At 37.1% G+C, this 27,883-nt stretch overlaps 1 protein-coding gene across 9 annotated transcripts in view; it reads right to left on the bottom strand.

Annotated features, from left to right (window-relative positions):
• MYO9A (myosin IXA) overlaps positions 1 to 27,883 on the bottom strand; it is a 279,267-nt gene that overhangs the window by 230,080 nt on the left and 21,304 nt on the right. For 2 of the 9 annotated variants that reach the window (XM_061180112.1, XM_061180113.1), the window contains exon 2: positions 24,741 to 24,805. The exons of 6 other annotated variants lie outside the window; for them this stretch is intronic. The gene's annotated coding sequence lies outside the window, so the exon portion shown is untranslated. Of the gene's footprint in view, positions 1 to 1,916; positions 2,032 to 24,740; positions 24,806 to 27,883 lie in introns of all 9 variants that reach the window. One more of the 9 variants, XM_061180111.1, reaches the window with a different exon arrangement.

The following is a 27,883-nucleotide window of genomic DNA, read 5'->3' as shown; positions in this document are numbered from 1 at the left end:
CATCAGCGTGAATTGCTCTTCTGATTGTTGATTTTATTTCATATGTTTCTCAGCATTAGATGACTTAATTTGTTTGAGAACTTAGCTTTAGAGGTGAACTTTTTGATGGAAGACTTTTGTTTTTCATACCAGCATTTACTAAGAACCCACTATTTACTACTTTTTTTAAACAAAGCCACAATACCATTAATCACACCTTTAAAGATTAATATTTTTTAATACGACTGGTCAGTGTGTGATTTCCCCAGTTATCTCATAAATATTTTTCTTACAGTTGGCCTATTCAAATCAGGAGATCTGCCCTGCAGTAACAGTAAGGATATGCTTTAAGCTAGGAGGTGTCTAGCTGTAAAGCTATGTTTGTGTTCTCCTGAATCCGTAGGTATAAGGCCTCATATAAACTGTGCCTTCTGGCAATAGAAAGCAGCAAAGCTACTCCTTACAGTCATGCAGGCTGTGCTGGGTACTATTTCAGGAGATGCACTGCATAACTGTAGTCTGATCTATAAAGGTGAATAATATGGCAGTCCCAGGGGACTTCCCTGGCGGTCCAGTGGTTAAGAATCCGTGCTCTCAATGCAGGGGACACAGGTTCGATACCTGGTCGGGGAACTGAGATCTTGCATGCCGCACGGCACGGCCAAAAAAAAAAAAAAGGCACCCCCAGAGCTAAACTCAGAAATACCTTTTTCAATAGAGGAGCCCTACCTACCCTGGTCCATGGTTACCAACAATGAGCCCAATTCCAATGACACTTCCACATTATCTCAGAGGCCAAAACCTCAGATGCTTTCCCTGCAAGCTCCCAGACATAAGCCACAGTCACTGCTTTGTGTTCTATTCTCTTTCCAAAATAGAAATGTTTACCTTTTTGAGCCCCATTTATGTCAATTCAGTTTTCTCTTTTTGTTAGTTTACCAGTCTTTGCTTTGTGTTTACAAAGAAGGGGTTGCCTCAAAATATCACTCGCAGGGAATTCCCTGGCAGTCCAGTGGTTAGGACTCCGAGCTCCCACTGCCCCAGTTCGATCTCTGGTTGGGGAACTAAGATCCTGCAAGCTGCTCAGCATGGCCAAAAAAAAAAAAGAATTAAAAAAAAAGTCACTCTTAAATACATCTTGACAGCAATCCGTGAGTGTTTATCAGAATCATCTAGGGAACATTTTAAAAATATACATTTCTAGGCCCAATAATGGTTCTGAGGTTGGGACAACTAGGCAATTCTTTTGTTGCTGGTCCAGAGAATAGCATTTGGGAATCAGTGGTCTATATATCCACTTTCCACTCCCTTACCACTCTCTCCACATAGCAAGCTACTGCCAATGTTCTTTAAAAACGTCACCAGTTACCATAAGGTTGCCAAATCCAAAGGTCTCTTCTCAAGCCTCATCTTAACACACCACACTGTAGCATCTGACTAGTGGCCACCTTCTCATTCTTAAAACAGCCCTCACATGACAATTCTTTTTCTTGTAATCTTCCTGATAGGTTGATTCTTTTTCTGAATCACTCTTACAGTTCCTCTTCCACTACCTCACTTTAAAGATAAAAATATTCTCCCAGTTTCTGGTCTCAACCCAGTGCTCATCTATCTGGATGACAACATCTAGTCTTCTATAATTTATACTGTTTCCTATTACCTATGGATGCTTTTGCACTACAGTGGCAGAACTGAGCAGTTATGACAGAGACCATATAGTCCACAAAGCCAAAAATGTCTACTATGTGGCCCTTAAAAGAAAACATTTGCCAACCCCTATTCTAGGATAACCACTAAAAAAAATAGGGAAAAAGTATAACTTCACAACTAGTAGAATGAAAATACGGCATGATAAAAAAATAATCAATATAAAAGAGGGCAAGGGGGGCATTTAGAACAGATGGAACAAATGGAAAGCATACTAAATATATAAGTACCTGTATTAAGCGTGAATGCTCCAGTTAAAAGACAAAGATGGTCAGAGCAGATTTTTAAAATCCACCTCTGTGCTGTTTTCAATAGACAAACATGTATAATACGAGGATACAGAACCTGAAAGTTAAAAAAAAAAAAAAAGAAGATATACCATGTAAATTCTAGCCAAAAGAAAGTTGGTATAATCAAAATAACTTCAAGCAAAATGTTAAAAGAAAGTTGAGTTAAATATCTCTAAGGCCCTTTTTAGCCCTTACATACTGTAATACTAGGTTTACACCTGAGACAAAGGTCTTAGGATATCACTGGTGACCCTAAAAAGTAGAAAATAGAAAAGGAGTATAAGAAGTTAAAACAGGAAGTGACAGATTGGCAAGTAGACTAGCAGGTGTTGCTCATATCTGCTATAAAAGAAAGAAGAAGTATGAGTGAAATGTTTATTAGTTAGGGGGCTTGGCAGCACACCTTTAAGGTTATAAATAGAATCAAGCAGAGAAAAAGTAACTGAAAACTTAAAAAAATGAAGGTCTGATGAGCCAAGGTTCTTTGGTAAGCAAGACAAAGTAAGATTTAGGTCAAAGGTAGACAGGTAACTCTCACAGAAAGAAAAAACACTTTTTCTGAAAGAATTAAAAAAAAAAAAAAGATGGGTTGAGGAACAGCTTTTCAGGTAAGATGTGACAAGAGTGCTTATTAGGGACTTCCCTGGCGGTCCAGTGGTTAAAACTTCACCTTCCAAAGCAGGGGGTGGGGGTTTGATCCCTGATTGGGGAGCTAAGATCCCACATGCCTCACAGCCAAAATACCAAAATGTAAAACAGAAGCAATATTGTAACAAATTCAATATAAAGACTTAAAAAAAAGTGCATGTTAGCTGATCTTTATCACTAGATAGGCTATAGGAGCCCAATTTTTTTTAATATTTATTTTTTTATTTTATTTATTTGGTTGTGCCGGGTCTTGGTTGCAGCAGGCGTGCTCCTTAGTTGCAGCAGGTGTGCTCCTTAGTTGCAGCCTGCAGGCTCCTTAGTTGAGGCATGCATGTGGGATCTAGTCCCTGACCAGGGATCGAACCCAGGCCCCCTGCATTGGGAGCGTGGAGTCTTAACCACTGCGCCACCAGAGAAGTCCCAACCCAATTTTAACCTATAGTACATCAAGACCAACTAAAAGCCAAATTTGGTGCTGAAAGAAAAAACATCTTGTAGTATTTCAACTAAAGAAAGGGTGATGGAAAAAATGAGTCACGTATGACACACTATAGCATAGGTATATGGACATATATGGACATCTATCGGTTTAGTCTGCCCCGTAAGTAATCTATACCTTCTTCTGGTGAAAGTACTGTGTTTTCCTTTGAAGAACTACTCCTCCTCCCTTGTCATATGACACAGTTTGAATGGACTGACCTCACCCCCCACTTAGTTGTGACCCAGCCCCAGCCAATCAGTTTATTCCATTCCCCCTAGTGACAGTGGCTGCTTACTGAGATTCCCTACTGGAAATTTGCTGTAACTATCAGGAAAGAAGCATTTTTTTTTCGCTACTAGGGCTGCTAATCTAGAAAAATGTAAATCTAGAGCTATTGGCAGTCGTCTTCTCTGAATGCATAGAAGAAGCCTCTCTGCAGTAAAAGAAATGAACTAACTCAACACACAGCAAAACCGTATCAACACTGAGCCACTGAATCCAGCTGTGCCTCAGATAAACTCAACCACTGAACCTCTAGTTAAGTGTGCCAATCAATTCCTTTTTATTCCCTGAGCCACTCTGAGTTGGGTTTTTCTGTTCTCTGTCAACAAAAGAACCCACTACAACAGGTTTAGTATAATATCCTTTGATAATATAGGCATCCCTTGTTATACAAATTCCTCATATCCAAAATCTCACAATCTAAACTCAGGAACCAAATATATTTGAACACACTTTTGGATACTTCCTTCACTATCACGCTATTTGCTATCCACTTGCATAACCAAATAAAAACAAATAAGGCAGTACCCGCCCCCCTCCGGGCATCCAAATCCACTATCAAAACTGAAGAATTAAACAGATTTAGATAGTGAAGGATACTTGCAATGCCAACCATGCAGAAATATGGCAAGGGATGTACAATATAACGTCAAATGAAAAAACAAACTATAAAACTGTATATAAAAGTATACATATATAAAAAATGAACCACAATATTAGGCTTTGGGGAAATCGTCAAATTTTCCTTTTACAGTGTTCACCAAAATTAAGTTTGACATGCATTACTTCATTTGAGTTGAACAGCAATTCTCTGAGACAGGAAACAAACTATTACCTTTCAAAATAGAAAATTAAGGCTTAAAGAGCAAAAAAAAAAAAATCTATAAAATTGATGATAAATATTTCAAATCAGCAGAGAAAAATGGATTACTCAATAATGATGTGGGGATAAATGACTAATTTTAAAAATAAAACTATGCATATTAGGAATTACTGGCACTTATATAGCATCAAATATTGCTATATTTTTCATAAAGAAAATTATTTAATATTCTTTTTATGCCCTATCCCAAAGTAGTTATTTCAAAAGTATATGCTAACAGAGAAAAACAATGTGGTGAGACAGTTGCTGTGGTCAGTAGGGTGTGGTTCAGAATAGGCTAGCTTATGACATTCACTGGACTGAGTTAGAAGAGACTAATTATAGAGGAAACCTATGGTGAAGGAAACAGAGTTCGGAATACAGTTTCCTTTAAATCAGAAGTTCAGTAAAAAAAGATAAAAAGAAATAACTAAAGATTTTTAATGCAGTGTTCTGTCATTGTGCTAATAAACCTTAATTTTCAAAAAATATGCATTGTCGGGCTTCCCTGGTGGCGCAGTGGTTGAGAATCTGCCTGCTAATGCAGGGGACATGGGTTCGAGCCCTGGTCTGGGAATATCCCACATGCCGCGGAGCAACTAGGCCCGTGAGCCACAACTACTGAGCCTGCGCGTCTGGAGCCTGTGCTCCGCAACAAGAGAGGCCACGATAGTGAGAGGCCCGCGCACCGCGATGAAGAGTGGCCCCCGCTTGCCGCAACTAGAGAAAGCCCTCGCACAGAAACGAAGACCCAACATAGCCAAAAATAAATAAATTAATTAATTAAATATATATATATATATATATATATATATATATGCATTGTTGCTTTTACTTTTTTATCAAGTTCTCAAAGTTATTTTTCAAGAAGAAAGAAGAAGTGTCCTTTCTCTTTATACTTGCTTTATCATAGGGATCTATTTATGAACGTTAGCAAGCAGGATCGTATATTATCACTCAGTGACAAGAGGATTGGAAGGACAGAATCAGGCAAACGTATATCTGAAAAATAAAAATCCAGCTTTGTTACAGCTTCACTCAAAGCAAAAGCCTCACCAGTACATTCTGAAAGAAGAACATTCTACTATCAAGGTAGGGTCCATTTGAGAAAACATTACTGACTTGTGTACTGCTATAAATTTCATGGTGAGAGAGCTATTAAACATTTTGAACTTATTTTAGAAAAATGACTCTGGGAAAGTGGTACTCAAGAGCTAATATTCATGTTTCTTCATTTTTTAGTACTTACAACTGAAATGTTCTACAAATAAATATACTTATTACCATACTAATGTATAATCACATACAGACACACCTTGGAGATATTGCAGTTTTCAGTTCCAGACCACCACAATAAAGTGAATATCACAATAAAGCAAGTCACAAAGAATTTTTTGGTTTCCCGTTGCTATAAAAGTTATGTTTACGCTATACTATAGTCTATTAAGTGTGCAATAGCATTATGTCTAAAAAATGTACAGACCTCAATTAAAAACTACTTTATTGCTAAAAAAAAGTGCTAACCATCACTGAAGCTTTCAGCGAGTTGTAATTTTTTTGCTGGTGGAGGGTCTTCCCTCAATGCTGATGGCTGCTGATCGATCACAGTGGTAGTTTCTGAAGGTTGGGGTGACTATGGCAACTTCTTAAAATAAGACAACAATGAAGATTGCTGCATCGATTGACTTCCTTTCATGAACGATTTCTCTGAAGCATGCAATGCTGTTTGATAGCATTTTACCCAAAGAACTTCTTTCAAAATTGGAGTCAATCCTCTCAAATCCTGCCTCTGCTCTATCAACTAAGTTTATGTAATATTCTGAATCCTCTGTTGTCATTTCAATAATCTTCACAGCATCTTCACGAGGAGTAGATTCCACCTCAAGAAACCACTTTCTTTTTGCTCATCCTTAAGAAACAACTCCTCAGCCAATCAAGCTTTACCATGAAATTGCAGCAATTCAGTCACATCTTCAGATTCCACTTCTAATTCTCTTGCTATTTCTACCACATCTGCCATTACTTCCTCTGTTGAAGTGCTGAACCCCTCAGTCATCCATGAGGGTTGGAATCTGATTCTTCCAAACTTCTGTGTTGACATCTTCTCATGAATCACAAATGGTCTCAATAGCATCTAGAATGCTGAATCATTTCCAGAAGGTTTTCAAATAACTTTTCCCAGAACCATCAGAGGAAATCACTGTCTATGACAGCTAGAGCCTTATGAAATGTTGTTCTTAAATAATAAGACTTGAAAGTCACAATTACACCTTGATCTGCAGAATGGACGTTGTGTAGGGGGCACGAAAACAACGTTAATCTCATACATCCCTATCAGAGCTCTTAGATGACCAGGTGCATTGTCAGTGAGCAGTAATATTTTGAAAAGAATCTTTTTTTCTGAGCAGGTCTCAACAGTGGGCTTAAAATATTCAGTAAACCATGTTATGAACAGATGTGACAGCATCCAGCCTTTGTTGTTCCATTTTAGAGAACAGGCAGAGTAGATTTAGCATAATTCTCAAAGGCCCCAGGATTTCTGGAATGGTAAATAAGCACTGGGCTTCAACTTCAAGTCACCAGCTGCATTAACCCTTAACGAGAGTCAGCCTGTCCTTTGAAAACAGGCATTGACTTCTCCTCTCTAGCTATGAAAGTTCTAGATGGCATCTTCTTCCAATAGAAGGCTATTTCATCTACATTGAAAATCTGTTGTTTAGCATAGCGACCTTCATTAATTACCTTAGCTAGATTTTCTGGATAACTTGGTGCAAATTCTATATGAGCACTTGCTGCTTTGCCTTGCACTTTTATGTTATGGAGACAGCTTCTTTACTTAAACCTCATGAACCAACCTCTGCTAGCGTCAAACTTTTCTTCTGCTGCTTCCTCACCTCTCTTAGCCTTCATAGAATTGAAGAGAGTTAGGGCCTTGCTCTGGATTGGCCTTTGGCTTAAAGGAATTGTAACTGGTTTGATCTTCTATCCATACCACTAAAACTTTCTCCATATCAGCAATAAGGTTATTTTGCTTTCTTATTCGTGATGTTTACTGGAGTAGCACTTTTAATTTCCTTCAAGAACTTTTCCTTTGCAATCGCAACTTGGCTAACTGGCACAAGAGGCTTAGCTTTCAGCCTATCTCAGCTTTTTGACATGCCTTCCTCGCTTAGTTTATTCATTTCTAGCTCTTGATTTAAAGTGAGAGACATGCGACCCTGCCTTTCACTTGAACACTTAGAAGCTACTGTAGGGTTATTTAATTGGCGTAATTTCAATATTTTTATATCTCAGGGAATCCGGAGGCCTGAGGAGAGGAAAAGAGACGGGGGGAATGTCCAATCGGTGAAGCAGCTAGAACACACACAACATATGCCGATTAGTTCATCGTCTTGTGTGGGCGTGGTTGTGGCGCCCCAAAACAATTACAATAGTGACATCAAAGGTCACTGATCGCACAGCACCATAACAAATACAGTAATAATGAAAGTTTGAAATATTGAGAGAATTACCAAAATGTGACTCAGAGACACAAAATGAGCACACGCTGTTGGAAAAACGGTGCCAATAAACTTGCTTGAATGCAGTGGCCACTTCAATTTGTAAAACATTCAGTATCTGTGAAGCACAATAAAGCAAAGTGCCATAAAATTAGGTATGTATGTATATAAACATACATGTAACTTATTTAGATATGCAAATATTTGTATTTTTAAACTATGCAAACTATGTGTTTTTTAATGATTTTTTCTTCCAAAGGTCCCCAAATACTCTTTTTACAAACCCATTTCTTCCTCCTCCTAGGCACTCAGCTAGACTTTATTTCCCAACCTTCCTTGCAGTTAGTTACATGTGACCATGTGATCAAGTCCCATGCCAATGATATGTGGGCAGGGGTAATGTACATCCCCTCCAAGCTGAGCCAATAAAAGCCCCTAAAAAAAAGGTCTGCCTTTCCTTGTCTGGAGAGGATCCAGGAAAAAGCTCTAAGATCCTAAGGGACACAGAGCCAACAGATGGAAGGACCCCGGGTTCCCCATGACCACATGGAAAAGAGTACCCACCATCACCCCAACCCCATTCACCTATATTGGATTGTGAAGTAAATAATAAATAAAATTTTATTGCATAGAGCCACAGATATTTGGAGGTTGTTTAGTTACAGTAGTTAGCCTACCCTAACTAATGCATTACCTTTAAATTTTTCCAACCCCTTCCCTGTAAGGAATTCTGTAAGGAAATCCCTCTTAGATTCAATCCATCAATAATTACTATTGGTCTGCCTTTCAAATATATCCTGAATCTAACCAGTTTTTACCATTTCTATCTCTATCACCTAGTTCAAGCCCATTATCATTCTCTCATCTGATTTACTTAAAGTGTGACATCCTTGCTTCTATGATTGCTCCACTACAGTCTGTTTTATACACAACAGAACAGGCAGTAGTCACCCTTTTTAAAGGTAAATCAGATCTTGCCACTCTCCTATTCAAAACCTTGAATGACTCTCCATAACACAATTAAATAAAATTGAAACTTCTATCTTTCCGTCACTCCACTTCAATCTAGCCTCACTGGTCTTTTTTCTGTGTTTAAGCTTATACCTGCTTCAGGACCTCTACGCTTCCTTCTTGTTCTCTCTGCCTGGACCTTCTTTCATATCACTGAGGTCTCTGCTCAAATGCCAGCTCCTCAGAGAGGCTTTTCTTTACTACCTTATCTAAAATAACCCTCTTTCCCCACTCTATTGTCCTTGCCCTGATTTATTTTTAATCAGAGGACTTGATGCACTACCTAGAATTATATTTATTTGTATTTTTGTTTACTGTCTGATTTCCCCATTAAAGGGAAAAGACTTGCCTTTTTCATCATAGGTATCCACAACTCAAAAATATATTTGTTAAAGGAATAAATGAATTCAAATCCACATTAAGATGGGGGAGGTGGTGGCGCTAGGTGGCTACTGGCGCCCGAGGTAGAGGCAGTGGCACTGGAGTTGGCCGGGGGCAGCGGCAGATTTGGGGCTTAAACAACTTCCAGGGAAGAAGGCCAGTGCAGCTGCTGTTGCAACCCAAGATTTTGATTCACATCCATAGATTGAAATATTGGTGGGCCAGCCATCCTCAGACACCTCACTGAGGACAGCTTGTAAAAATTAAAATGAATAAACTACGGCAAAGTTTTAGGAGAAAGAAAGATGTTTATGTTCCAGAGGCCAGTCATCCGCATCAGTGGCAGACAGATGAAGAAGGAGTTCATACTGGAAAATGTAGCTTCCCAGTTAAGTACCTTGGGCATGTAGAAGTTGATGAATCAAGAGGAATGCACATCTGTGAAGATGCTGTAAAAAGATTGAAAGCTGAGACATGGGTTCGATCCCTGGTCCAGGAAGGTCCCACATGCCGCGGAGCAACTAAGCCCGTGTACGACAACTACTGAAGCCCACGCGCCTAAAGCCCGTGCTCCGCAACAAGAGAAGCCACTGCAATGAGAAGCCTGCGCACCGCAACGAAGAGTAGCCCTCACTCAACGCAACTACAGAAAGCCCGCGTGCAGCAACAAAGATCCAACACAACCAAAAATAAAATAAATAAATAAAAATTAAAAAAAATATATATATAGGATGACAGTACAGAAATAGATAAATACATTTCTAACATTTTTGTGTCTAAGCTTATCATTGTCTAGTTTTGAGTAAGTGCTACGAAATAAGTCAGACTGAGACAGTATAAGAAAAAACTACTGTCATTGTATAACTGAGTGTACATTACTAAAAGTTTATGTGAATATAAAAATCCCATCACAAAAAAAAAAAAAAAAAAAAAAAATCCACATTAATCCACGTATTTTACCAATCATCTTTAATGCTTAAGGTAGTTATTTTATTAAACTTCACTGTAGCTTTTTCCTACTGACTTTCTCATCTGTTTTCATGTATATACACCACTTTGACTTCTTTGAGAGCTATTTTCAACAACAATTTGACAGGTGTGGCTTTAAAAATGAGCAAGTAATCAAAGTCCTTTCCTAAGGAGGTAATCAATGTTGCTGATACAGTAAGCATGGCCGGCAACAATATATATAGAAGAGTGGCTCTTATGAAAATATCCGAATGGCCAATAAAGAACTCAACATCTGTGGTAGATTAGATTATTGTTCAAAATATCAATATTTTTTGAAAAAAATATTGTTCAAAAATATTCACTACCTACCTTCACTGTCCTCTGGAGAAGTATACCTCCCCATCCCCTGAATTTAGGCTAAGACACATGACAATTTAGAGTGGGACGTCAACAGACATGATATAAACGAAGTCTTGAAATACGTGTGGTAAGCTAGATGAGCCTTCTTGCCCTTTGTACCACCACGAGAACATGCCTCAACTAGCCTACTAGTCCCAGTAAGAAGATGGGATACACAGGGCAAAGCTATCCCAGCTGACCCACAAAATCATGACCAACAAATAAATACTTATTGTTGTACATCACTGGCAATTTTCAGGTTGTTTATTAAGCAGTAATAGTTGACTAATCCAGTATCATTAGTCATCAGAGAAATGCAAATCAAAATCACAATGGAATACTCCAAACGTCATCAAAATGGATTATGTCCACGAAAAGATCTGTACAAGAATGTTCATTGCCACTTCATTCATAAAATAGCCCCCAAAATGAAAACAATCAAAATGTTCATCAACAATAAAATAAATGGAATACAATACAGCATTAAAAAAGAACAAATTGCTGATATAACGTGAACTCACAGACATAACGTTGAGTGAAAAAAAGCCAGATACAAAAAGATACATACTAAATTATGCCATTTATATGAAGTTCACAAACAGACAAAATAAATCTATAGTTATAAACTTCAGAAGCATGATTCTCTTTAGAGGAGAAGGAGTTTTGGAGGCAGGGCACAAAAGGAAGCCTTATGGAGTTTTATAAACATTCTATATCTTGATTTAGATGGTACATAAGCAGGAATATACATATAATTTTTAAACTGTGATCACTGAATACTTGTGCACTTGCTATATGTTACATCTCAATAAAAAAAAGAGGAAAGGGACTTCCCTGGTGGTGCAGTGGTTAAGAATCCGCCTGCCAACGCAGGGGACATGGGTTTGAGTCCTGGTCCGTGAAGATCCCAGATGCCGCGGAGCAACTAAGCCCACGTGCCACAACTACTGAAGCCTGCATGCCTAGAGCCCATGCTCCTCAACAAGAGAAGCCACCACAATGACAAGCCCACGCACCGCAACGAAGAGTAGCCCCTGCTCGCTGGAACTAGAGAAAGCCCGTGCGCGGCAACGAAGACCCAACACAGCCAAAAATAAATAAAATTTAAAAAAAAAAAGAGGAAAAACTTTAGCATAACTAATGAGATTGGTTATTTGAAGTTAAAATGGTATTCCATGTAATAAATATCAGTCTGATATTGCAGTTATTACTGATAAGTTAATAATGTCTCAAAATTACACTTACCATAATCTCTAAATACCTTGAGGAAGTGGAAAATTAGCATCTAAATATTATTCCAAAGATTTATTTTTTTATTGAAGTATAGTTGATTTAAAATATTGTATTAGTTTCAGGCATATAACATAGTGATTCAACATTTTTATAGTTAAAATTATTATATAATAATAGCTATATGTCCCTGTGCTGTACAATATATCCTTGTCGCTTATTTTATTTATTTTGCCGCACCACACAGCATGCGGGATCTTAGCTCCCCCTGGCCAGGGATCAAACCCGTGCCCCTGCATTGGAAGTGCAGGTTCTTAACCACTGGACCGCCAGGGAAGTCCCATTGTTTATTTATTTTATACACAGTAGTTTGTATCTCTTAATCCCATACCTCTATCTTCCTCCCATCCACCATGGTAACCGCTAGAAGTTCTCTATATCTGTGAGTCTGTTCCTGTTTTGTTATATACATCCGTTTGTTTTATTTTTTAGATCCCACATATAAGTGATAACATAAAGTACTGTCTTTCTCTGTCTGACTCATTTCACTAAGCATAATACCCTCTAGGTCCATCCACACTGTTGCTAACGCCAGTATTTCATTCTCTTTCATGACTGAGTAATATTCCATTGTATATATAAACCACATCTTCTTTAGCCATTCATCTGTTGACAGACACTTAGGTTGCTTCCACAACTTGGCTATTGTAAATAATACTGCTATGAACATTGGGATACATGTATCTTTTCAAATTAGTGTTTTCATTTTCTTTGTATATATACCCAGGAGTGAAACTGCTGGATCATAAGGCAGTTATTTTTTTAGTTTTTTGAGGATGCTCCATACTGTTTTCCAAAGTGGCTGCACCAATTTACAATCCCACCACAGTGCACTAGGGTTCCCTTTACTCCACATCCTTGCCAACATTTACAGACTTTATTATTATTATTATTTTTTTGGCTGCGTTGGGTCTTCTTTGCTGTGCGCAGGCTTTCTCTAGTTGCGGTGAGTAGGGACTACTCTTCCTTGGGGTGCGCGGGCTTCTCATTGCGGTGGCTTCTCTTGTTGTGGAGCACAGGCTCTAGGCATGCGGGCTTCAGTAGTTGTGGCACACAGGCTCAGTAGTTGTGGCTCACGGACTCTGGGGCACAGGCTCAGTAGTTGTGGCACACAGGCTTAGTTGCGCCATGGCATGTGGGATCTTCCCAGACCAGGGCTCAAACCTGTGTCCTCTGCATTGGCAGGTGGATTCTTAACCACTGCGCCACCAGGGAAGTCCTATAGACTTTTTGATGATAGTTATTTTCACAGGTAGGAGGTGGCACCTCATTGTCTTTTTTTTAATTTTTTAATTAATTTTTATTGGAGTATAGTTGCTTTACAATGTTGTGTTAGTTTCTGCTGTACAGCAAAGTGAATCAGTTATACATATCTCATTGTGGTTTTGATGTGCATTTCTCTAATGATTAGCAATGTTGAGCATTTTTTCATTTGCCTCTTGGACATCTGTATATCTTCTTTGGAAAAATGTCTATTCAGGTCTTCTGCCCATTTTTTAATCGAGTTGTTTTTTTGGTATTGAGTTATATGAACTGTTTATATATTTTGGTTATTAACCCCTCATCAGTCATATCATCTGCAAACATTTTGTCCCATTCAGTAGGTTGTCTTTTCATTTTATCAATGATTTCCTTTGCTATGCAAAAGATTTTAAGTTTAATTAGGTCCCATTTGTTTGTTTTTGCTTTTGTTTCTTTTGCCTTAGGTGACAAATCCAAAACAATATTGCTATGATTCATGTCAAAGAGTGTTCTGCTTATGTTCTCTTTTAGGAGTTTTATGGTTTCAGGTCTTACATTCAGGTCTTCAACCCACTTTGAGTTCATTTTTGTATATGGTGTAAGGAAATGTTCTAATTTCATTCTTTTACATGTAGCTGCCCTGCTTTCCCAGCACCACTTATCGAAGAGTCTGTCTTTTCTCCATTGTATATTCTTGGCTCCTTTGTCGTAGATTAATTGACCATAGTGTGTGGGTTTATTTCTGGGCTCTCTATTCTGTTCCACTGATCTATGAATCTGTTTCTGTGCCAGTACCATGTTGTTTTGATTACTGTAGCTTTGTAATATAGTGTGAAGTCTGGGCGCGTGATAACTCCAGATTTATTCTTTTTTCTCAAGATTGTTTCAGCAATTGGGCATCTCTTGTGGTTCCCAAAGATTTATTTTTTAAATGTTACATTACACTTGATGTTGAAAAACACGGGTTTGAACTGTGCAGATCCACTTACATGCAGACTTTTTTTCAATAGTAAATGCTACAGTACTATATGACCCAAAGTTGGTTGAATCCACAGAAGTGGAACCACAGATATGGAGAAATCACAGATATGGAGGGTGAACTATACCTTAGGACACGAATTTTCAACTGCACAGAGGGTCAGCACCCCTAAGCCCCATGTTATTCAAGGGTTAACTGTATTTTAAGAGTTTCAAAATAATGGACCTTTTGCCATTCTACAGGGACACCACGTGAAGACTAGACTATAACCAAAACATGAATCTTAAACAACTTAAAATCTCTCCCTCTACAAGATAAATTTCCATTCTTTGTAAAATTACATTTTTTTCTTAATACACCAACATAATATGGATGGAGTACTTACTTATGAAGCTCCTGTGCTTTATATATTTAATTAATAAAATTTCAGAAACTTCTAAATGTTTATTCATTCCAATAAAAATCTTTTAAGGCTATAAAAAACATATATTGTTTTACTCAGCAAATTTTCTACCCTATAGAAACGCCCTCAAAGTTACTCATAGTTACAAAACAATGCATAGTTTGACAGAATAACTAAGAATCCTACAATTTTTTAGAATCCTTAATGAAAACACAAAAATCCTATTTGTATATAGAAAAGAAAACTATAAGTGACTTTTTCTAGGTCATTTATGTTGAAGTTTCCTTTTACTAGGTCAATGATATTTGCCTACAAGATTATCAAATCATCTTTCCATGGTCCTCATGGAAAGAAACCTGTATTTCAAACAGCTTTCTCCCTAGGCTCCCATTCTCTAAATAAACGTATTAAGTGAACATGCATTTAGTGACTCCTATGAGCTCAGGAATGTGTTATACGTCTCAACAGTACTTCACTTCTCTGAAGTGAAATTCCGTAACATTTCCTTTATTTCATTCACAGTTTTAAGAAAAATATCTCCTCTTTATTGAGAATATATAGTTAGACACTGTGCTGTGTGTTTTATAGGTATTACCTCATTCAATAAGAAATGTATGCTATTATCCTCGTTTACAGATGAAGAAACCAATTCCAGAGAGGTTATGTGATGTTCCCAAGATAATATAACCAGTACATGGATGATCTGGAGTTAGAAGCCAGGCCCCAATTTCTCAAACAATTTGCTTAGCAACTTAGCACAAATAAGAAACATGATAATAATTAATAATAACAGCAATAAACACTCATATAGCATTTACTATGTGCTTAAATCACTTAATCCTCATAACAATCCTAATTAAATGTATACTATTATTATCCCTGTTTTACAAATCAAGAAATTGAAGCACATGGAGGTTGCCACTTGTCTAAGGTTAGTAAATGGCAGAGCCAAGATTTAGACCTCAGTGGTCTAGCCATAGAATTTGGGTTCTTAACTACTATGCTACTTTGCCTGTCATAAACTGCCTTATATTATAGTTGATAAGGGACATATCATATTTCTTCTATGAAATCATAAGCTTTTAGAGAACAAAGATCAAGTTTCAGCGTTAGGTTTTCTCTGGCATAGGGACTGGGGTCCTAAGGAAGGCTTCTTTGCAATAGTGCTGTTTGAGCTTAGCCTTGCCAATGAACTCCAAATGGTATATCTAATTGCTCAGTTCATATTTGGTAGTCTCCCCTACTAGTCTATAGGCTTGTTAAGGGCAGAGTACTTCTTTGTCTTTCTATCTGCTACACAACGTTTAGTACCTAGTAGAAACTCAAAAAATGTTTGTTCAATAAATACGTGAAACAAAGGGCTGTACCTCATGATGCCCCCATCAACAGAATCAATAATATAATAGAGGTTCATAAGCAATTATATAATTTGTGATAAAACCACTATCCGGCTGTTGAAGTAGACAGGAGAGTAGGAAAAGAATGTAATAAAGAGTAGAAACATATATTACTTACAGCCAGCAGTAAATACGGGAATAAGCAAAACAAAAAGAGACTTTGTCTTTTTCTTAATTTACATATTCACAAATTTTTATTTCTTTCAAGATATCCTTCATTTGAGCACCTCTCCCTTTGACTTTCAATGAGAATCAGATACTACGGAAGTTCATCTACAGGTTGATCCACTTAGGAGCTCCATAGATGTCTGCATATTTTGGAGGTCTTGTTGACAAGATACACTCAATCACTATAAAATGCACATCAAAATACTGAGACTCAGCATCACTTTCCACATGCTTAAGTTTGTGCAACCAGAATTCAGCACTTATTTTGGCCTTGGAATCTCTCAACTCTACTATACTTTGTCTATGGAACACATCCTTTTGTAATATGATATCCTCCAGGTACTTAGTGGCCTTTCAGATGTGCATACTCTCAAGCACCTGAATAGTTTCACAGGTATACTTTAAACTCAGATTTGAGTCCTCCATATTCCGAGGGGCTTTCAGAAGCAGTAGATCCTTTGAACAGACTATCTCTTCTTGTCCACTCTGAAAGAAGTCCACAAACTCTTTAGTCTTTGTCCCTACTACATTTTTTATCTGTCCTACTTTTCTATCCTTTTAACAATGATTCTAATGTTCCTTTTATTAAGTACTGTTGCTCAATTCCTTCTTTCCAGACAACTTAGCCAACTTGCCAAAACTCTTCAACAATTAAGCACTCTGAGAACAAAAAAAAAAATTACCAAGGAAACAAATGAACAAAGTAATTTTTTATAGCTAGAAGTTCTTTTCCTGTGAAGGGCCAGATAGTAAATATTTTATGCTTTGTGCATCACATATAGCCTTTGTCACATACTCAGGTTTTTTGTGGGTTTTCTTTCACTCTTTTAAAGGTTCAAAAATGCAAAAACCATTTTTAGCTTTCAGACAATACAAAAACAGGCCACCTGCCGGATTTGGCCTGTGGGCAGTAGTTTGTCTATCATTATACTAGAGGGCTTGAGTGTGCTATTTTAGTTATCAGTAGCACTCAGGGAGCTTCTGGGAGGTGGTAGGACAATGAAGGAGCCAACTATTCTAACATATGGGAGAAATACTCCAAGCTAAGAGGAATAGGTAGTGCAAAATCAGAAACAAACTTGGCATGGTTGAGGAACAGAAAAGAGCTTAGTATGGCTGAAGTAAAGTATTCAAAGAGGAAAATGATCAGAGATGAGGTCAGAGGTAGAAAGGGACTGGATTGTATAGTACCTTGCAGTCTGGGATTTTATTCTAAACGTAATAGAAAGCCTAGGGTATTGTATTGTTTTATTTTGTTTTTATACACAGGGAATGATACAACCTGATTTATGTTTTTAAAAGATTATTCCACTTGCTTGAAAGAAAGTGGATTAGAGGAGAGAGGGAGGAAGGGGCAGAAGCAGGGAGACCAGTTAGGAGGTTGTCGTAGTAGTCCAGGCAAAAGATAATGGTTGACGGATAGAGTAGTAGCAATGGAGATAGAAAGACGCAGACAGATTGGGTATGCATTCTGGACTCACTGATGGATTAGATGTGGGAACAAAGACAACACCCTGGTTTATCTGACTGAAAGTAACCAGGTAAACAGGGATTCTATCTACTAAAATGGGGAAAAGGGAGTAGAACAGGTTTGTTTACATTCATCTGTTGATGTTGTTTTGTTGTTGTTTGGGAGGGAGGGGGGAATATGGCTTAGATTGTCTTTGGCCATATTAACTCTAAAATACCTAGAGGATAGGCAAGTGAAATATCATGTAAGCAATTGGATATACAAGTCTGTAAAAGAAATGAGAATAGGACTAGAGATCTGGTACTTATTAGCATAGGGATGGCATCTGAAGCAACCAGACTAGATGAACTCACACACACAGACAGCAGATAGAGAAAAAGAACTATGACCAAGCCCTTTGGTCACCAATGTTTAGTGGTCCAGCAGAGAAAAAATGAGAGTCAAAAACAGAGCAGCTAATGACTTAAAAACACAGAGTAGTAACAGTAGTAGTAATAATAGTAATAATGGTTAACCCTTAGAATACGTATTATGTGCCAAACTATTCATTTGAGTCATTAAATCTTAGAACAACTTTGTGAAGGTAAGCCCTATTATCTCCATCTTCAAATGAGGAAACTGAAGAACAGAGGATAAACAGCCTGCTCTAGATGATACATCTAAGTAGAGGAAAACCACCAGACAAATGAAGGGTCATGAAAAGAGAAGTATTTCAAGAAGCAGCACATGAAGTCAGATAAAGATAGAGAAATGACCTATGGATATGAAACCACAGAAATCATTTGTGACCATTTCTGTGTTTGATTCATGATTGTAGCTGGTTGAGTCTGGGAATGTACCTCAATTTCCTCATAGGGTTAGTGTGACAGATAAATAAGTTAACATATGAAAAGAATTTAAAACAATATCTGGCACATAATAACAGCATATAAGTTTTGGCAGGTATTATTATTATTATTGAGCATCCCAATACATACCTGTTACCTAAAGCAGGCATCTTATCTTTCCTATTATAAATCATTCATGGTTAGTAACCTATTTTTATAGTATCATCCTCTAATAATATGAATATTTAAGACATTGTGGATATACAGGAACCACTTATTCCCAGGAGTTAAAGCTAAACCACTGCTAACCACCTGTTGGGTATGACCCTGCATTAAATCAGCCTTTACCTCTAAAGACCATAAGACCTATAACAGATCAACAACTTGCAACATTTGCCTCAGATACTTTAAAGTCATTTAAGTGGCTCCTGTAACTAGGATGAATCAGAAAGTGTACCTGACTCAACCAATTGACCACTGCAATTATCAGGGTTTATGGAACATCAAAAAATCATAACCAAGTAATGCATTTGGCAACAGCCATTAGATCTAGGCATACCCCCTGCTCTAGTAAATTTATTCCACAGAGCCAACCTAGTGTTTTGAGATATACATCTCAAGGGAATCTAAATTAAAATATCAATGACAATCTCAGAAGAACTGAAAGAAGAAATTTAGATTAGGAAGAGCCACATTTTGAAATAAACAAATACATAAACTATAGCTGGGATTAACTGTTTAGCAATGGTTCACCATGGCAATGATTTTATAGGAAAAGCCCCCTGGAGAGTTAAAGACAGCTAATGCAAAGTAGCTGTGTGACCTGGGACAAGCTATTTAATTGGCAGTATTATTCACTGCCATTTAATCATGGCAGGGGTTCACAAACTTTTTGCATAAATGGATAGACAGTAAATATGTTAAACTTTGCAGGTCATAAGGTCTCTTTCCCAAATACTCAACTCTGCCTTTGTAGCACAAAAACAGACATAAACAAAATTTTATCCTCATAACACCTGGCTTTTACTCATAAAAGCTGAAATCCAGAAAAAAAATGAACTGATGGAAAGTTAGATTTGATTAGCCATTCCTGTCCAATTATAATAAAAAATAAACATGCTCCATATAGTTTACATCATCTTCAATGGAAACAAAAAGGAAAGCAAAGCTTAAGTCACTTGGACATGCCAGCAAATTTGTCGATGCTACTAAGGAATTAATAGAACACCACTTTTTCAAACTGTGCAAATGAAGAAACTAATAAAATTTCTAACGAATTTTTAACTCAACTAATAAAATAACATCATGCTGAGGCTTCCTCTTCTAGTTAGAATATATAAGGTCATAAGAGAGAGTCATCCCCACCATAAATTAAAGGAAAAAATCTGGACAAACTGCTAAAAGTTGGACAAAATTAATTTTTTAAACCCATCAGAAAGCTGAGAACACAAAGAAGTCTAAAAAAACTCAAATCCATAAAGGGACAAGCCATTTTTAGGTAAAGAAACAAGTGACCAGTTTCAACTCTAATGCCATGGTGAGCAAAGGGGCAAACAACCCTATCAACCAATATGATGGACTAAAATCCAGAGGAGTCCCACAAGCAGAACAAATCAACACAACCTAAAAATTCTTCCCCAGGAAGGTTTCAGAGAGTATGCAGCAGCATGCATAAACTTAGGGGTAGACCAGGAGGGCAGAGTGGGATCTTCTGGAGAGTGGTAAGCCAAGTGCAGGGCTATAAAGAGATCTCTAGAATCTAGCCGTACTTAAATTCCAAGCTCTGTTGTAGGGTGGAGATTGAATCCATCCTCAAAACACTGGAAACCAAAATTAACTATAATCCAGCCCAGTTATAATTCAATTCTATGTCAGAATGAAGACATTAGCCCTTAACCCTTTTGGTCTATCTGAGGAGTTAGCATGCCTTTTTCCAGGAGGAAGCAGTTATAAACTTCATTCTAACTGTTCTTTTTATATATAATATTCACATGCAATAAAAATTAATGGATATTCAAAGAATCATGAAAATGTGACCAACAGGCAAGAGAAAAAATTCAAAACAAACCCACACATGACCCAGATGTGGGAGTTAGCAAAGACTTTAAAATAAATCTTATAAATACATGTTTGAGAAAAATATGGATTTAATATATTTTGGCGGAGAAATGAAAACACTGGGGGAAAAAAAAGAGCCAAATGGAAATTCTCAAACTAAAAAAAAAATTCAATATCTGAAACAAAAAGTTCACTGAATAGGCTTAACAATAAACAAGATATAGAAAAGACCACTGAATGCAAGAAATCAATAGAAATTATCCAAACTAAAGCATAGAGAAAAAAGAATTAAACAAAAAAGTACAGGATTAGAGTCAGATATCTGTTAAGTAATATCAAACAGTCTGGAAAGAGATGAAAAAGAGAATGGGGTAGAAGACATATTTGAAAAGAAAATGGCAGAATTGTTTCAAAATGATGTAAAAATAAGTCCACAGGTCCAAAAAACTCAGCAAACCCCAAACAAAATAAATACAAAGAAAACTGCACTTAGGTACATCATAGTAAAACCGCTTAAAAGCAAAAATAGGGACCTCCCTGGTGGTCCAGTGGGTAGGACTCCACACTCCCAATGCAGGGGGCCTGGGTTCAATGCCCAGGGAACTAGTCGGGGAACTAGATCCTGCATGCATGCCACAACTAAGAAGCCCGCATGCCACAACTAAGAAGTCTGCATGCTGCAACCAGAAGATCTCTTGTGCTGCAACTAAGACCCAGCACAGCCAAAATAAATAAATAAATTAATTAATTAATTAAAAGAAACCTTAAAAAAAATCAAAAATAAAGAAAAAATCTTAAAGGTATCCAAAGAAAGGACAATTTACATTCAGGTTAACAACAAGAATGACAGCTGACTTTTCATCAAAAACAGTAAAAGCTAGAAGGTAACAGATAATGTACTTCAACTGCTGAAAGAAAAAAAAAAACTGTCAACCTAGAATTCTAAACCTTGCAAGAAATATCCTTTAAAGATGAAGGTTAAAATAAAGATATTTTCAGACAAACAAAAGCTGAAAGAACTCATTACCAGCAGATATACAAGAAACACTAAAGGAATTTCTTCAGACTCAAAAGAAAATAATCTCAAATGGAAGTCTGGATCTGCAGGAAAAAATGAAGAGTACCAGAAAATATTGGGAACAAAAAAGGTATGTCCACTTTCACCACTTCTATTCAATGCTGCACTGGAGGTAGTAGCCAGTGCCATGAAGCAAGAAAAAGAACTGAAGGCATAAAGATTGAGAAGGAAGTAAAACTATCTTTATTCTCAGATAACATGACCATACACAGAGAATCCAATTTAATTTACCAAGTTCAAATGACACAAAGTCAATATACACAAATCAAGTAAATTCTAACTACTAATACAACATAATTGGAAAAATGAAATTAAAAAATACCATTTACAACAGAATCAGAAAACAACAAACACTTAGCAATGAAGTTAGCAAAAAGATGTGAAAGACCTCTAAAATGAAAACTATGAAACTTTGCTCAAATAAATTAAAGACAATCTCAATAAACACAGAGCTATACCATGTTCAAGAAAAGGAAGACTCAATATTATTAAGAAGCAAACCTTCCCCAGATTAATCTATAGATTCAACACAATCCCAATCAAAATCCCAGCAAGTTATTTTGTGGATATCGACATACTGATTATAAAGTTTAAATGGAAAGCAAAAGACCCAGAAGAGCCAGCATAATATTGAAGGAGAAAAACAAGGTTGGAGAATCAAACTACAGGACTTCAAGACTTACTATAAAGCTACAGTAATCAAGACAGTTAGTACTGCTAAAAGAATGGACAAATAGATCAATGGAACACAAAAGAAAGCCCAGAAATAGACAAATATAGTCGACAGATCTTTGACAAAGGAGCCAAGGCAATTCAATGGAGAAAGGATAGTCTTTTCAACAAATGGTGCTGGAATACACTATTTACAATAGCCAGGACATGGAAGCAACCTAAATGTCCATCAACAGAGGAATGGATAAAGAAGATGTGGTACAGCTTTTGCACAGCAAAGGAGACCATAAACAAGACCAAAAGACAACCCTCAGAATGGGAGAAAATATTTGCAAATGAAGCAACTGACAAAGGATTAATCTCCAAGATTTACAAGCAGCTCATGCAGCTCAATGACAAAAAAACAAACAACCCAATCCAAAAATGGGCAGAAGACCTAAATAGACATTTCTCCAAAGAAGATATACAGATTGCCAACAGACACATGTAAGAATGCTCAACATCATTAATCATTAGAGAAATGCAAATCAAAACTACAATGAGGTATCACCTCACACCAGTCAGAATGGCCATCATCAAAAAATCTAGAAACAATAAATGCTGGAGAGGGTGTGGAGAAAAGGGAACCCTCTTGCACTGTTGGTGGGAATGTAAATTGATACAGCCACTATGGAGAACAGTATGGAGGTTCCTTAAAAAACTAAAAATAGAACTACCATACGACCCAGCAATCCCACTACTGGGCATATACCCTGAGAAAACCATAATTCAGAAAGAGTCATGTACCAAAATATTCATTGCAGCTCTGTTTACAATAGCCAGGACGTGGAAGCAACCTAGGTGTCCATCATCGGATGAATGGATAAAGAAGATGTGGCACATATATACAATGGAATATTACTCAGCCATAAAAAGAAATGAAATGGAGGTATTTGTAATGAGGTGGATGGAGTTAGAGTCTGTCATACAGAGTGAAGTAAGTCAGAAAGAGAAAAACAAATACAGTATGCTAACACATATATATGGAATCTACGGAAAAAAAAAATGGTCATGAAGAACCTAGTGGCAAGACGGGAATAAAGACACAGACCTACTAGAGAATGGACTTGAGGATATGGGGAGGGGGAGGGGTGAGATGTGACAGGGTGAGAGAGTGTCATGGACATATATACACTACCAAATGTAAAATAGATAGCTAGTGGGAAGCAGCCGCATAGCACAGGGAGATCAGCTCGGTGCTCTGTGACCACCTAGAGGGGTGGGATAGGGAGGGTGGGAGGGAGGGAGATGCAAGAGGGAAGAGATATGGGAACATATGTATATGTATAACTGATTCACTTTGTTATAAAGCAGAAACTAACACACCATTGTAAAGCAATTATACTTCAATAAAGATGTTTAAAAAAAAAAAAAAGATGTGGTACATATATACAATGGAGTATTGCTCAACCATAAAAAAGAACAAAATAATGCCATTTGCAGCAACATGGATGGACCTAGAGATTGTCATACTGAGTGAATTAAGTCAGACAGAGAAAGACAAATATCATATGACATTGCTTATATGCGGAATCTAAAAAAATGGTACAAATAAACTTATTTACAAAACAAAATAGAGTCACAGATGTAGAAAACAAACTTATGGTTACCAAGGGGGAAAAGGAGGGGAGGGATAAATTGGGAGATCCGGATTGACATATATACACTACTATATACAAAATTGATAACTAGTAAGAACTTACTGTATAGCACAGGGAACTCTACTCAATATTCTGTAATGACCTATATGGGAAAAGAATCTAAAACAGAGTGGATATATGTATAGTATAACTAATTCACTTTGCTGTACAGCAGAAACTAACACAACATTGTAAATCAACTATACTTCAATAAAAATCAATTTTTAAAAAATGGTGCTGAAATAAATGGACAACTACATGCCAAAAAAAAAAGTGTAGATATAAACCTCATGCCTTGCACAAAAATTAACTCAAAATGGGTCACAGACCTAACTATAAAACAAAAACTATAAAATTCCTAGAAGATAGCATAGGGGGAAACCTAGATAACCTTGAGTTCGGTAATGACTTTTTTTTTTTTTTTTAATTTATTTTTGGCTGCATTGGGTCTTTGTTGCTGCGCACAGGCTTTCTCTAGTTGCAGCGAGAGGGGGCTACTCTTCGTTGCAGTGCACGGGCTTCTCATTGCGGTGGCTTGTCTTGTTGCAGAGCACGGGCTCTAGGCGCATGGGCTTCGGTAGTTGTGGCATGCAGGCTCAGTAGTTGTGGCGCACGGGCTTAGTTGCTCTGCGGCATGTGGGATCTTCCCGGACCAGGGCTCGAACCCGTGTCCCCTGCATTGGCAGGTGGATTCTTAACCACTGCACCACCAGGGAAGTCCTGGTAATGACTTTTTAAATACAATAACAAGTCACAGAAGAAAAAAAAAAGACAGTTGGACTTCATTAAAATCAAATACTGCTCTGCAAAAGACACTTAAGAAAATGAAAAGACAAGCCACAGACTGCGAAAAAAAATCTTTGCAAAACACATATCTGATAAAGGACTGGTATTCAAACTACATAAAGAACTCTTAAAACCTAACAACAAGGAAACAAACAATCCAATTAAGGTGGCAAAACAGGAAAAGGATCTAGACACTCACCAAAGAAGATAAACAGATGGCAAATAGGCATCTGAAAAGATGCTCAGCATCATGTTATTAGAGAACTGAAAATCAAAACAATGAGATAGTATTACACACCTATTAGAATGGCAAAAAAACAAAACAATGTCAACACCAAATGCTAGTGAGAATGTAGAGCAACAGGAATTCTCATTCACTGCTGGTGGAAATGCAAAACACTACAGTTTTGCAGTTTTCTTACAAACTAAACATACTCTTACCGTACAATCCAGCAATCATACTCCTTCGTATTTACCCAAATGAGTTGAAAACTTATGTCCACACAAAAAACTGTACACCAATGTGCATGGCAGCTTTATTCAAAACTGCCAAAACTTGGAAGTAACCGAGATGTTCATCAAAAGGTGAATGGGTAAACAAACTATGGTACCTATACAATGTAATACTAGTCAGTAATAAAGAGAAATGAGCTATCAAGCCATGAAAATACACAGAGGAACCTTAAATGTATATTACTAAGTGAAAGAATCCAATCTGAAAAGGCTTCATACTATATGATTTCAATTATATGACATTCTGGAAAAGGCAAAACTATAAAGACAGTAAAAATATCAGTGGTTGCCAGGGGTTCAGAGAAGGGATGGAGGAATGAATAGATGAATGAAGCCCAGGAGATTTTAGGACAGTGAAATTATTTGGTATACTATAATGGTGCGGAAACCCCACAGAATGTACAACAAAAAGAATGAACCTTAATGTAAACTATGGACTCCAATTAATAATAATGTACCAACATTGGCTTATCATTCGTAACTAACAGATCACACTAATGCAAGATGTTAATAATAGAGGAAACTGGAGAGATAGGGTGAAGAGGTGTATGGGAATTCTGTACTTTCTGCTTAATTTTTCTGTAAACCTAAAACTGCTTTTTAAAAAAAAGTCTATTAATTAAAAATAAAGTTGTAACAAATTTATATAAAGTCATCAACCTGTAAACTCTAAGATTCAGTCATTTTAATCCATGTAAATTATACCTTAATTTTCAAAAATGAAATAAATGGTTCTTTAGAACTCTTATTTGAAAGTGCATATAGAACAAAGGACATATGATACATTTATGTGTTTTACAACAAGATGATATATGTTCTACAAGTGCATATATATGCATGTAAGTAAATGCATAGATAACTATCTGAAAAAACATGTACCAAACTGAAAGAGCAGCTCTAGGGAGCTAATCGTATGGGAAAACAGCACTACTGTGAAGGGAACAGGATGGAAGGATGGGGGTGGGGGTACACCTAAATCTGTGTCTCTTAATCTCTATTCAGAAAATCTACATTAATTTTTTAAATTGGCTATTTCTAGGTTTTAAAGGCAGGCTTCAGAATTTGAAGAAAAATTTCAAAATGTTTTCTAAATCTTTAAGAATAAACAGCCTTGGAGTAAATTAACATTGGACATAGATCTTTATTTTTAAATATTTCCACACCTATAAGGAATTTTAATTCACTCAATTGTAACTGACCACACTAGGAACAAGGACTATTGGCTGATTCCTAGTTTATCAATAATTCCATCCCTACAATGACTACAGTACTTCCACTGCACCCTCCTCTTTCACTACTTAGCTGACTCCTAGACCCCTCCCTCCTCAAAAAAACCCCACAAAAGACTTAATGTACAGTCTGACACCCTGCTGGACATTAGTGAAGTTCTAACACAACATTAAACAGCATCCATTATTTCAGAATGCAAAGGACTGATCTGAGATATGCTATTATAGCATTGATAAACTAACAATGTACCAATGCCTCAAAACTATCCCATGCTTGTCTTTCTTATATTCTTTTCCACTATGCCTTTCTCTAGACAAAATTTAGCTTCTATTCTGTTCTGTTTTCTGGGTACTACTTCTGTGATGGACTAAATTGTGTTCCCCCAAAATTCATATGTTGAAACCCTAACCACCCCCCCAACAATGTGACTATATTTGGAGATAAAACCTTTAAAGAGGTAAGTATGGTTAAATGAGGTCATCAGGGTGCGACCCTAATCCAATAGGACTGGTGTCCTTATAGAAAGAGGAAAAGACAGCAGGGATGCACACACACAGAGAACAGGCCATGTGAGGACACAGCAAAAAGGTGGCCATCTACAAGCCAAGGAGAGGCCTCAGGAGAAACCAAACCTGCCAAAACCTTGACCTTGGACTTTCAACCTTCAGAGCTGTGAGAAAATAAATTTTTGTTGAGTAAGCCACAGAAATTTTGTTTGGCAGCCCTAGCAAACTAATACAACCATACAGCAAACTTTGGTACACAATTACTAATAAATCTTAACTTGACACCATATTATAATGAATTCTACAGGATACTAACTCTAGTTTTTTTCCATCATCCAATAAGTACAATGTCCTCTGTGCCTAGTGTCATATATGTATGGCTTTCTTTTACCAACAGAGCTTCAAATATTACACTCAAGGTCCTTTCTGTTCCATCCCCTCAACTATGATCATCTCTGATCTCTACTCTTAGTATCTACCACTGCCAGAAGTCTATTTGCCAATACACTATCAAATTTGTAATTTGACATATTTGCCACCTGCCACTCTTGACACCTTCCCCCTCCTCCCAACTCACTCCTTTCCCAACTGCTTCATGTATACTTCTCAGCCTTGGTACTATTGACATTAGGCATTTAGAAGCATCACCAACCAATGAGAGAGTACTTCTGGTCACTGAATAAACCAATAACATGCTGGTTTCTGTCGATTATTTATCTTACTGCTCACACCAACAGGTTATTTTTTTTCTGACGGTTACACCTATCCTTGAGTTGAGAAAATTCAAATGTTAACTCTATGTAGCTTATCACAGTGAAAAATGACTGCTCTTCACATACTATCTAAAGAGAGTCCAGCTTTGTTGGTTCCCATCAATAGAACATGTGCTAAGAGTTTTTTCTATTTACACTGATATGTCTCTGCTCACTCATCCTCAGTCTCATCCACAGATCCCTTCTCTGACCAATGACAAATGACGTGCATTTTTGCAAAAGCAACAGTCTTCCAAAGGCAGAAGTATGATCAAAGAACAGAGTACCCCTTTCTCAATAAACTTACTCAATAAAGCCTAAAATTTTGTTCTCATTAAAAT

This window comes from Eubalaena glacialis, chromosome 2 (genome assembly GCF_028564815.1).
Source record: "Eubalaena glacialis isolate mEubGla1 chromosome 2, mEubGla1.1.hap2.+ XY, whole genome shotgun sequence".
Classification (NCBI taxonomy): Eukaryota; Metazoa; Chordata; class Mammalia; order Artiodactyla; family Balaenidae; genus Eubalaena; species Eubalaena glacialis.
Note: the sequence above shows the minus strand (reverse complement) of the source record. Positions and strands in the feature narration are given on the sequence as shown.